The following is a 13,497-nucleotide window of genomic DNA, read 5'->3' as shown; positions in this document are numbered from 1 at the left end:
TGTCCAGATTCGATTTAAGTTCGAAGATGGGCCATATAGGTCCACTCCTTCAGGTACCTCCCCCACAAATGTTCAAAAATTATCGCAAAACTTGTGCGCACGATAACTCTTGTAGGAAATAACCGATTTGGTCCATACTTTGCACATAGTGTAATTTCTACCAAACTTAGATGAGGTTCCAATATGGACTCAATCGGTCAACTCCTTCGGGTACCTCCCACACTAAATTTCGGAAAAGTTCAGTTTAGGACCTGGTCTCGAATCGCTTTGATTTTTGTTTACGCAAGTTGTATTCACTGCCCCCCATAAGACGGTACAAGTTTCATACTTCCTGAGAAAATAGCCTAAAAGGTGCAAAAAACCCCTATGACACCGTGTGTAATGGTTGGAGTGCAAGATAACTCACGAACGGATCAACCGATTTGTCCAAAATTTGGCATTCGTAATACTTTGTCTAAACACAGCTTAAGTTCGATGATAAGCCATATTGCTCCACTCCTTCAGGTACCTCCCCCACAAAAGATCAAAAATGTTCGGAAAAATTGTTCGCACGTTAATTCTTGAAGAGAGTGACCGATTTGGTCCATACGTTACACATCCTAATATATCTACCAGATACAGATCAGGTTCGATTATGGACTATATTTGTCGTCTCCTTCCGGTACCTATCACACAAAATTAAGACCTGCTCTCGAATCACTTTGATTATTGTTGAAGCAACTTGCAATTACGACGGTAAAAGTTTTGTTCAGAGACAAATCCATACTTCTTGAGAAAACAGCCCGAAAGACGTAAAAACCCCTATGGTGACCATATACAGTGGTTGGAGAGCACGGTAACTCTCGAACTCATCAACCGATTTGGTCCAAGATTTGGCCTTCGTCATATTTTGTCATAGTCTTAGTTCGAAGATAGGCAATACCGGCGCACAACTTCCGGCACTTCTCCTGAATATTTAAAAATGCCACTTAAATAATATGTACTATATCTCTTGAACAAATTTGGTCCAAACTTTGGATCTCCTAATATTTTTCCAAATTTAGTTTAACTTCAAAAATGGATGTACCTTAGGGTACCTCCCCCACAAAGGTTTAACATTTGTGTCTAAGTGCAGTTTAAGGTCTGTCGAAGATCTTTGGGAATTTATACCGAAGCTGTTCGTTGTGGCCCTGTTTACAGCGATATTTTGTTTTCCGTGGACAAGTCCATGCTTACCGGCAAAGTTATACGATGACCCACTAAAATGACTAGTGGGCTCGATATCTATCGAAAAGATATGGGTTCCAAAATAAGATCCACTTCCATAATGGATTATGTCGGTCCATTCCTTTAAGTACCTCCTCTGCAACACTTTTCTAATCCGCATTTTCGTCGGCAAGATCAAATATCCAAAAAAGGCCACAAAATACTGAAAAGACACTAAATACATTCGATCTGGCCGTAAATGAAAGCTTCCATTCATATAGGCTGAGGGTATATATCTGTCGGCATAGCCGACAGAAACTTTTTTACTTGTTTTTACACCTTTCGGGCTGTTATCTCAGGAAGTATGGACAGGCCCCTAAAAAAACTTATACCTTCCGTAATTTTGTGTGGTATTTAGCCGAAGGATTGGGCAAATATAGTCCATATTCGAACCTGATCTATATCTAGTAGATATATCAGAATGTGTAAAGTATGGACCAAATGGGTCACACCCTTCAAGAGATATCGTGCGAAAATTTTTGCACTTTTGTAGGGAAGATAGCTGCAGGAGTGGACCGATATGGCTTATCTTCGAACTTAAACTATGTGTGGGCAAAATGGTACAAAGGCCAAATTTTGGGCCAAATCAGTTGATCCGTTCGAAAGTAATCTTGCGCTCCAACCACTACACATTGTGTCAGGGGGTTTCTTGCACCTTTCAGGCTATTTTCTCAGGAAGTATGGACTTGCCCCCAATGAAGCTTGTACCATCATATAGGGGGGCAGTGAATACAAGTTGTTACAAGAAAAAGTTCTAGGACAGAGAAGCCATTCCACAGCCGATATGTCTGAAGAGCTGCTCAACTAACAGCGAAACTGGGTCACATAATTTGGTGACTGTGTGGCTTGGCTTTCCCTTTTCACTTGCAAAAAATTTTTCGATCATCATGCTTAACTCTTAACGAGAAAATTAATAAAAATCAAAGAGATTCGAGAGCAGGTCCTACACTGAACTTTTCCGAAAATTTGTGTGGGAGGTACCGGAAAGAGTGGACCGATTGAGTCCATACTTAAACCTCATCTAAGTCTGGTAGAAATTTCACGATATGCAAAGTGTGGGCCCAATCGGTTACTCACTTCAAGAGTTATCATAATTTTATTAGTTATTATAATTTTCCGAACATTTTCGAAGTTTGTGGGGGAGGTACCAGAAGGAGTGGACCGATATATCCCATCTCCGAACTTAAACTAAGTTTGGGCGAAATATTACGAAAGCCAAATTTTGTACAAATCGGTTCATCCGTTCGAGAGTTATAGTCCGCACCAGCCAGCCAGACAGACAAACAGACGGACGGGCATTGCAAAATCAACTCCAAATTGTCTGAAACGGATTTCGCCCAAAACCCTAAAACCATTATTTCGTTAGCATAAATGCTGAGGGTATAATTAGTAGATTCTTGCAGTAATGGAACAGCCCGTTGCATTAAAAAAATTAACAATTTTAAATTAAGAAATTTCTTTTGTTTCTTCTTGTCGCATTCTTCATTTGTTTTGCCAGTTGTTGTTAGTACTCTCTTATGATAAAGTTATTAATCAACTGCATCTTAAGTTCATCTCTTTAAAGAGTTAGGTCTCAAGTTTCGTCTGGCATCCAAAAATGTTGTGTGACGTTTAAAACACGTCCAATGTTGCTTCGACATGAAGATATATTGCCTCTCTTTTATATCTGAACTCTGACAGACAGCTTCTCCATCTTCTGTTCACGCATATGTTATCTATCAGGTTACGAGTATTGCCGTTCAGAGTATCTATGAATATCTTTGTGCGAAAAGATAAAACCACAAATGATCAGTTGGAATGTTTGACAAAGATCTACGAGTCAATCATCGTTCTTGTTTTGAACTCCGTGAAAAGTTGTTGTTTTCTCTGAAAAATTCGTTGATATATAGAAAAATAACCTTAGCTATCCCAATTTCCAATTTGTAGAATTTCATATCAATGACGTTATCTCACCTTCTGTTGGATGTATCCTAAATTTTAATATTTTGCAAATTTTAATGTAATGAAAAATAATTCGACAACCGATGTTAGCTACATCCCCAGTGTAGCGTTTTGTTAGTTGTCTATACACATTTAGCAAATGTTTAACCATTCAATTACGTAAACGCTTCTAATATTCTGCGGTTATGTTAGGGAATTTAGCATTTAATTTGCTACGCAACTAATTGATGAAATTAAAAATATTTATGTATTTGTATTTGTTTTACAGCGAAAATTTTATTTAGAGTCAAATCACATTGTAATTGATTACCCTTTCTAAATATTTATTCATTTTGTGGACATTTGATGTCAGTGCTCTTCTTGCTCTTCCTCTCACTATGCCACTGCATTTGTTAAACATGAGCAGTGGACAAATGATGACACTAAAAAATTCAAACAATTGCATTTTGAAACTGTGCTGCAAATTTCACATTCAAAAAGAAGATATTTAAATGTTGTCATTTGTAGTAGTAGCAGCGTCAGCAGCAGCAGAGCTGAGAGACATTTAGTCGTGTTGTCACATTAGCCAGTCATCATCAGCAGCATCAGTTTCATTGTCAACTTGCTTGTTTTAATAGTACAACAATGACTCAAATGGAACATTTCCGTGGTTAAGACATCTACTTGTGATGTTCAGCTTCCAATGGCCTACATTTCAACACAGCATCGTTGGCAGTATCAAGATCAGGTTCAAATGTTCGAAAATAGAGTTTAATTAAATTATGTAAATTCGAAAGAAGATCTTGTTATGGTTTTGTGGACACTAAATAAAACTGAAACTTTGGTTTTTACAGTAAACACTCACAACCCCATAGACAGGTATTCTCTATTCAAAATATATGTGCTCTATAGAAAACCTTATTTCCTCTTCTGGAAGTTAGATTTCTTTTTACAACAAACAATCTCAAATTATTTTCATATTTACTTTGAAATTTCCAAAATCATTCGCCCGTTTATCTCATAAAACGCTTGAAATAAATTTCTCTTTAAAAATCCATTAAACGCATTCTGTTAAGTCATCATTCACACATTTTGATGATATAAATCATTATTAAATTACGTTGATTGGTAGCGTAGGTAAGTGAAGTGGAAGCTTGTTGGTGGGTTTGTTTCAAATTATAGCCAATTTTCAAATTAGGCTTATTATGATTACTTTTTGAATTGTTGTTTTTATTTGTGCGTAAAAACTTCATGGTGAGAAATACTGTGCCTCTGGATTAACGACATAAGGCTGTAAGTTGTCTGCCTAGAAATGGAAGCATACACATTTGTTATCTAAACAAAAGTTTTTATAGACGAGCTGAAGGGAATCTTTGTAGACAAACCGAAGGGAGGTTTTATAGACGATATTTTGGGAAGTCTTTGTATATGGGCTGAGGAGCGTTTATATATAGGATGTGATGGGATCTGAAGGAAGTTTTTTTTATATGTTGAAAATCCAAACTACATGGTATTCAAATAAGCTAGCTTTCAGCTTCATCCCGGTGAATGGTGGATTTGTTACAATTCAGATAAAAACTAATTTTTTCAACATCAGAAGACAAGAACAAACAGACTAAAGATATATTTTACGAGGTCTTAGAAGAAACATATGACCGTTGTCCTGCCCATGATTGGAAATTGGAAAAAAGAATATGTTTGGCCCAACAGTGGGGGAATTCAGTGTCCGCAGTGAAACATCTGACAATAGAATGAGGCTGAGAAACTTCGCAGCGTATTTTTATCTTCTGTGATTTTAGTATTAGGACTGCTGTGATATATACACATATTTTTTAATTATTTTAGCATTTATTTGTATACCCTCAGCATTTATGCTAACGAGGGTGTGGGGAATATTACTTCTGAATTTTCCACTTTATGTTTAAAAAATATGTTCAATCACATAGGCATTGATATCTATTTTTGTTAGTCAATGTTATGAAAATTTTCCAAAATACAATTTTGTTAAAAAATATTAAACCCTCGTTTTCTACCCGCGACAATTTGATTAATAATGGCGAATTCCAACGATGCACAATTTTCCTCTGCTTCTTCATCTCTACCTATTGGAATATCTCGTGTTGGTGTAAAAATCCCACCATTTTGGAAAGCAAATCCTAAGCTTTGGTTCCGGCAAATTGAAAGCCAATTTTGTAATGCTGGAATTACGCACGATGAAACGAAATACCATACATTGGTTGGATCAATTGAGAAGAATATTCTCAACGCTGTAAGTCATATCATCGAGAATCCCCCATCCAGCAATAAGTATGAAGCATTAAAGAAAGGAGATTGCAGAAATTGTTGGAGAATGTCGAAATGGGCGATAGAAAATCATCTGCCGTACTAAAGGAGATGCGCCAGCTATCATCTGGGAAAGTAACAGACGACATGCTCAAATCTTTGTTGTTTCAACGTTTACCAACCATGATAAAAAGAGTCCTATCCGTAAGTACCGACAGCCTGTACAAAATTGCAGTCATGGCGGATAAAATTAATTATAAACTCGGCAATTCATCGATATCACAAGTTAGTAAGGAGAATTCGTGTTCGCGGTTGGATCGCATTGAAGGTCAGGTCAGTGAAATTTTGAAACGAATCGATAAGCTGTCAATGAACGCTGGACATCGTGCAAGAAGTAAGAGCAGAAATCGAACTTCCAGTCAATCTCGTGATACTTCTGGACATCTATGCTGGAATCATTTCAAATTTGGAAGTAAGGCATCCAAGTGTCGTCCACCGTGTATACATAAGACGGAAAAACTAAAAACTCCTTCGTCTATGGTGACGGAAGCTATGTCATCCGATTTCCTGAAACATTTCGATTTGCTGGTTGATGCTAGAAGACATTGCCTAATTGACAAGAAAACAAACATGAAAAAATATATAACGAACAGCAAATTTCATCTGTAACAAGCAATACGACTCCAAGAGATTTTCCTTTCCACTCTCCTTTAGAAGAATTCAGCTAACAAATTGTGTCCTGTCAAACATTCCGTGAAACATCACATTGAAACAAAAGGATTGCCCGTCCATAGCAAGCCCAGAAGATTGTCTGCTGAAAAGCTGAACATTGTAAAGAAGGAATTTGAATATATGACGGAACTTGGAATTTGTCGTACCTTGATGAGCAATTGGTCAAGCCCACTCCATTTAGTACCTACACAGAACAATGAATGGCGTCTATGTGGGGACTATAGATCATTAAATAAGGTAACCGTTCAAGATAGATATCCCATTCCGCATATACACGATTTTGCTAGTAATTTGCATGGAAAGACAATTCTTGCAAAGATCGATTTGGTAAAGGGATATTTTCAAAAATCCCGTAGAGGAGAAGGACATTCCGAAGATAGACTATTCGAATTCACAGGAATGCCATTTGGTTTGTGCAATGCTGCACAAACATTTTAGTGTTTCATGAACGAGGTCCTTAGAGGTCTTGATTTTTGCTACGTATATATCGATGACGTACTAATTGCTACACCAAATTTGGAAGAACATAAGAAACATCTACGTTTGTTATTTGAGCGATTAAGAACTTATTGTCTTACCATTAATGTCTCCAAGTGTGAATTCGGTAAGTCAGAAATAATATTTCTTGGAAAGTCTACTTCCAAACCCAAAACGCGTAGAAGTGATCAAAAATTATACGTTACACGAGTTAAGCCGATTTCTTGGTCTTATCAATCTCTATCGTCGATTTATACCAAACGCTGCCGAAGAACAAGCCGCTCTTCATGAAGTTAAGAAGGATCAGAAAAAGAACGACAAACGGAAGATTGAAGGGACTCTAGATCTCAGAAATACATTTGAAAAGCGCAAAAATCAACTTGCAAATGCTACACTTCATTCTTATCTTGTCAAGTGTGTGCCTATATCACTTTGGGTCGTTGCATCTGACTTTGGTATGGGTGCGGTTCTTCAACAGTATGACAATGATAAATGGGTACCTCTTGGATTGTATTCCTAAAAGTTTTCTGAAACGCAACTCAGATATTGCACGTATGATCGCGAACTACAAGCGGCATATTCCGGTCTGAAAAATTTTCAATATTTTCTTGAAGGGTAATCATTTTCGATTTCCCTTGACCATAAACCTCTTTCGTTTCCATTTCTACAAAAATCAGAAAAAACATCACCGAGACAATTACACCAACTAGACTACATTGGTCAGCATAACACGGATATCCGATATATTCAAGGAAAGGATAACGTGACAGCTGATTTCTTGTCCAGATTGGATACGATTGAAATGGCTAATTCATTTAATTTCAACGACTTAACAAAGTATCAAGAAACTGATGAAGAACTAATTTCAATGTTATCATCTTAGGAACACAGTCTAGTGCTCAAGAAATATTTAATTTACTCCACAGTTTATCACATCCAGGAACTCGATCCAATCTCAAACATATAGCTGATCGTTTTGTGTGACCATCGATGAAAGCTGATGTATCATCTTGGGAAAAACATGTGTTACTTGCCAAATGTCAAAAGTAGGAAGACATACCAAAAGCGTTGTAGGTTCATATCCTGTTCCAGACATTTGAATCCCAATTATTTGGAGAGTTAGCTAAGGTAATTGGATCAAAAGTTATTCACACGACATCTTATCATCCACAGGCTAATGGACAAATCGAGAGGTGGCACCGAACTTTGAAAAATGCCATCAAATGTCATACGGATACAAACTAGGTTGACAAGTTACCGTTAATAATGCTCGGACTACGATGCTCAACATCCGCTGATTTGACATATTCACCTGCAGATATGGTATATATAGATTCCTGGTAAATTTGTAAGTGACAGTAAATATTCAGCCAGTAATGACTGGGTTTCAAATGTCCGTGAGCACATGTAGAAATTACGAATGTCATGGAAGTAGCTTCGTATATATTTCACTGGATATCGCAACATGTACTTACTTACTTAGTTGGCCATTACAGAACATTTGTTTCATAGACCGAACTAAGAAAAGATCTCCATTCCTCTCTGTTTTTCGCTTGACTTTTTGGAATACCGCGCCTTTTCATTTCTTCATCCACTTGTATGCTCCATCGAAGCTTAGGCCTGCCGATTCTGCGAGCACCGCCATGTGGCACGTATTTATATGCCTTTTTAGCGGGTTCATCATCGCTCATTCTCATGATATGGCCTAGCCAACGCAATCGTTGCATCTCGATACGTCTAACTATATGCATGTCCCTGTATAGCTTACATAGCTCTTGGTTCATACGACGCCGATATTCACCGTCAACACAAATCGGCCCGTAGATCTTTCGAAGAATTTTCCTCTCAAACACACCAAGCACTGCCTTATCTGCTTGCACAAGTACCCATGCTTCGGAGCCATACATTAGCATGGGTAGTATCAACGTTTTGTATAGTGTTTTTTTTTGTTTGACGAGATGTGGCTTTGTTTTTAAACTGCTTACTTAAACCATAGTAGCATCTGTTGGCCAATATAATTCTTCGTTTTATTTCACTACTGATGTCGTTTGTTGTGTTTACGGCGGTGCGAGGTAGACGAAGTATTTTACTACCTCAAAATTATAAGTACCAACTTCAACATTTGGTCCAAGCTCAATGGACGCATTGCGCGTCGACACCATCAACTTGGTCTTCCCGCTGTTTACCGCCAGACCCACTTTAGCAGAATCTCCTTCGACCTTCATAAAGGTATTAGTTACTTCTTTTACTGATCGTCCCGCGATGTCTATTTCATCAGCATATGCAAGTAACATGTGGCTATTGGTGTAAATTGTGCCATTTCTTTTGACATTTGCATCTCGTATTACATTTTCCAGCAAAATGTTGAATAGGTCACACGAAAGGCTGTCTCCTTGTCTGAAACCTCTTTTGGTACAAAATTCTTCGGAGAGGTTCTTTCCAATTTTAACTGAGGACCTAGTATCAGTTAAAGTCATCTCACAAAGCCGGATGAGCTTTGGGGGATATCAAATTCAGACATGGCTTGGAATACCGTTGAACGTAGCGGGCTGTCGAAGGCTACTTTATAATCGACAAAAAGGTGGAAGGTGTCGAGCTGCATGTCTTGGGTCTTCTCCAGGATTTGCCGCAGGGTAAATATCTGGCCAATGGTGGACTTGCCAGGTCTAAAGCCGCATGGATGTGGTCCAATTATCCCTTTGACCATAGTCTTTATTCGTTCTCACAATATCCCTGACATATCTTGTAGGCAATAGGGAGTAGACTTATGCCCCTATTGTTAGAGCATACAGTCGTATGTCCCTTCTTGTGGACGGGTCACAGGATACTCAGGTTCCAATCGTCGGTTATTCGTTCTTCCTGCCAGATAGTGCTAACTAGGTGATGAATACAACTTATCAGCGTGTCGCCTCCGGTTTTGATTAGCTCGGTTGGTAAGCCATCGGCTCCTGATGCCTTGTTATTCTTCAGCCGGTTTATTACTGTCTTCACCGCATCTTGCTTGGGCGGTATACATTCAATACCATCTTCTGGGATTGGATCTGTAGTATCCTCGTATTATTTGCTGCAATTGGATACCAATAGGTTTGAAAGATGTTCTTTCCATATCCTGAGCACACTATCTGTATCAGTTACCAAATTACCTTGCTGGTCTCTACAGGAGAAGGTGCCTGTTCCAAAGCCATCAGTTTGATGCTTCACTCTTTCGTAGAATTTTCGGACTTCATACTGGCTCCTGTACATCTCGATTTTTTCACACTCCCGCTTTTCCATTTCTCTCTCTTTATTTTCCTGCGGAAAAGACGTTTCTCCTCTCTCCTTTTCTCCCGATATCTCTCTCGAGCTTTACGCGCTGCTACGGATTGTAAAGTAGCACTATACATATGCCGCATTTTCTCTTCGGTAGCAGCACGACACTCCTGATCATACCATGAATTCCTTGGTGGAGGTCTTTGGTATCCAAGTATGGATTTTGCGGCTATTTGCATGGAGTGGGCAATGACTTGCCATTGCGCTGATATGTTATCGGGATGAGGAGTGCTTTGATTAAACAATTAGGTTAGTTGTGTGGAATATGCTGTGGCTATCTGTTGTGATTGCAGCTTACCGATGTCAAACTTTCGCGTTGTGTCTCTTCGTACTTTGTTTGCTACGTTTAACCGGGTGCGAAACTTTTGCTACAACAAGGTAGTCGTCCGAGTCTATGTTTGCGCCTCGGAACGATCGTACATCCAACACGCTGGATGAATGTCTTCCATCTATCACAACATGATCAATTTAATTATTTGTTCTATGATCTGAATATCGACATGCTTAAATCTGGTACTGCTAACTACCATGTTTTTGGCAGCTGCAAAGTCTATCAGCCTTATTCCAATGTCAGATGTCTCACTGTGGAAACTGAATTTCCCGACTGTTGGCCCAAAGATATTCTCCTTTCCAATTTTGGCATTAAAATCTCCTAGAATAATTTTTATGTCATGGGCAGGGCAACGGTCATAAGTTTCTTCTAAGCGCTCGTAAAATATATCTTTGGTCTGTTTGTCCTTGTCTTCAGTGGGATCATGAGCACAAATAAAACTGATGTTCAAGAATTTAGCCTTTCTTCGAATTGTAGCAAGTCTTTCATTCACTGGTGTGAAGCTGAAGACCAGGTGTTTTAACCTCCGACCAACTACAAATCCGCAACCAAACTCATGCTTTGTGTCATGTCAGCTATTATACAGTGCGTCACCTTTAGATGTTGTTGTGACGCCTTTCCCATTTCATCGTACTTCATATATGACAATAATGTCGGCCTTGTACTTTTCAAGTACATCTGCCAATGCGTAAACTGCACCTTCTCTATAAAGAGTGCGAACATTCCAGGTGGATATTCGCCGATCATGGTTCTTAAAACGTTTGCAGGGGTCGTCAACTTTAGAGAGATTTGTTTTTCTTTTCTTTTTTTTTTTAGAGTAGGGTGCTATTTTTCTAGTGGAGGGTTACCAACCCGGCGCCTAAAACCAAGTTTTTCACGTTCTTATGGGTGATCGCGCGGCACATGTTAGCTCACTACCTTTAACGGATGTTAAAGGCAGCTACCCCAGGTGATACCACGTGGAGGTCAGTGTCCACTTGAGATGAGAGAGGGACCAAGATAAATCCTGGACTTTGACATGTTAAAGCCCGTCAGAACGGTTCCTTGGTATCTCTCATCCCAAACGTCACCCAACGCTATAATTATATCTCCCAAACATCCCCAGATAAAGGTAATTCTTGTACTACTAATATTATAATTAATTTTTGTTTATTAGAAAACCTCTATCGGTACTAAATTTACAAAGTGTTGGTTATTAAAAACTATGTAACGCCTGTGAAAATGTGATTCAAACACCATGTTTCTGTAAAACTGGAAAAATATCTATTTAATAATGTTTTCTAAAAGTTTTAGAAATCAATTTAAACTCGGAAATACCAAAGATTAGTCACATATATTCCATGCTCGGTACTTTCAGGTTCCCGTAGCTCTGGTAAAATGTGCATTGGATGTGCGTAGTCAAATTTGCCTAAAGTATATTTTTAATAAAATATTTTTATATCAGTTCATAGAGTAACAAATTTAATCTAAAACCAACAAGAAAGTTTTCAAAACATTATTCTTCATGTGACACTGAAAGCTTTATTTCCTGTTAAGACGCATACACAACACTATCCCATGTGTCTGGGTTCAACCGCAATCATTTCACCCTGGTCGTTGTCATTTGTGTTTGAATAAAACGTACAAAATGAATCTTTTGTTTCCGCTTGAGATTTTTCATATCCGCTACAGAGATACATACATGGTGAGATGAAAGTGAACAAAAAGAACAATGAACAATGTTTGGTATTTGAATCTAATCCAATAGAAAAGCCACAAGGAAATTTCTTTAAAAAATGTTTCAAACATATGTTGTTACAAAGTGCACAAACTATTTCGCAGATAAAAGAAGTGGTTTGTTAGAGTATAAAGTTTAAACGGGACATACAAGTGAATATTTTTACATAAGAATTTTCGTTATATTTGCATGTGAGTATATTTGGACATTATTCAAACCACTTTAATTACAATATCCATAGAGAACTATAATTGAGAGCACATAATTGTCTAAGTTGAACAACAGAAATCTATTTGTATAACATTCAAACATTTTAGCAAAACCGAAATAAACTTGGATTATTTCCGAATCCAATTAAAAAATTCCCAGTCCTTAGTGATGTTAAGTGTTTTCTTCCATCCCTCGATGGTGTTGCTTGTTTGAAAATATTTATCAAAAAAATATTAACCTTCGAAATATTCAAATAAAAACTCTTACTGCCTTCGGTGTTTACACATTCTCCTCAAACACTAACACCTAATGCCTCTCTCACAGCGCCAGTCCACAACTTGTACTGATTTGAAACATATGCTATGGTCAAAACTTTTTGACAAAAAATTACCATTTTTTATGAGCTGTTATTGTTTTTAATGTTTCTTTTTTGGTCTAACATATGTTAGATGAGAGTCGCAATAACGAGAGGGATATTTGGACATAAAATTACATTAGGGTGAAAAGATTAAATGTTTTGAGATGTTAGTAAAAATTTAGAAAGAATATTTAGAGAGCGCAACTTGTTAAGGACTACAAATGTGGATTTCAATGATTTGAAGACCGTCAGAGCAATAATTGTGGGATTAACGATTTTTTTGAAAGATCAAAATATTGAAACCTGAATCGTGTATTTTGAGCAATGTTATAGATGGATATTCAGAGCTAGAATCGTCAATATTAGAGTATTGGAAATATCATCGTATAATTTAAGGGGTATTTTATTATATTTATTAGATTGAGTGGTTAATATTGAAAGAAAGCTAAACTTCAAAATGTTTGAAAGTTAGGCGAGTTGATCTAAACACTTACGTATTTTATTTATTTTATTTTATTTTATTTTATTGTAATTTAATTTTATTATATTATATTTTATTGCAATTTTATTTTATTTTAATTTATTGTAATTTAATTTTATTTTAATTTACTTTTATTTTATTTTATTTTATTTTATTTTTTTTTATTTTATTTATTTAATATTGATTATTTTATTTCTTTATTTCCACTCCACCTCAATTCAATTTTCTGTTTCCCTATCGATGCCAACAGGCATTTGTTGAATTTTTTGTTTTTGGCCACCACATCATCCTCATCGTTCAAATGCCTTCCCTTGCAAAATTATTTTTATTATAAACAGTAACTCTCTCTCGTTCCTAGATTCCTGTACAAAATTTCTCCAGCTACAACTGGCTTCCTCCCAAAGAACATTTATAATTTTAGCGTTTCCGTTTGG

This window comes from Musca autumnalis, unplaced genomic scaffold (assembly GCF_047663935.1).
Source record: "Musca autumnalis isolate F117 unplaced genomic scaffold, ASM4766393v1 scaffold_3, whole genome shotgun sequence".
In the NCBI taxonomy this organism is placed as follows: Eukaryota; Metazoa; Arthropoda; class Insecta; order Diptera; family Muscidae; genus Musca; species Musca autumnalis.
Note: the sequence above shows the minus strand (reverse complement) of the source record.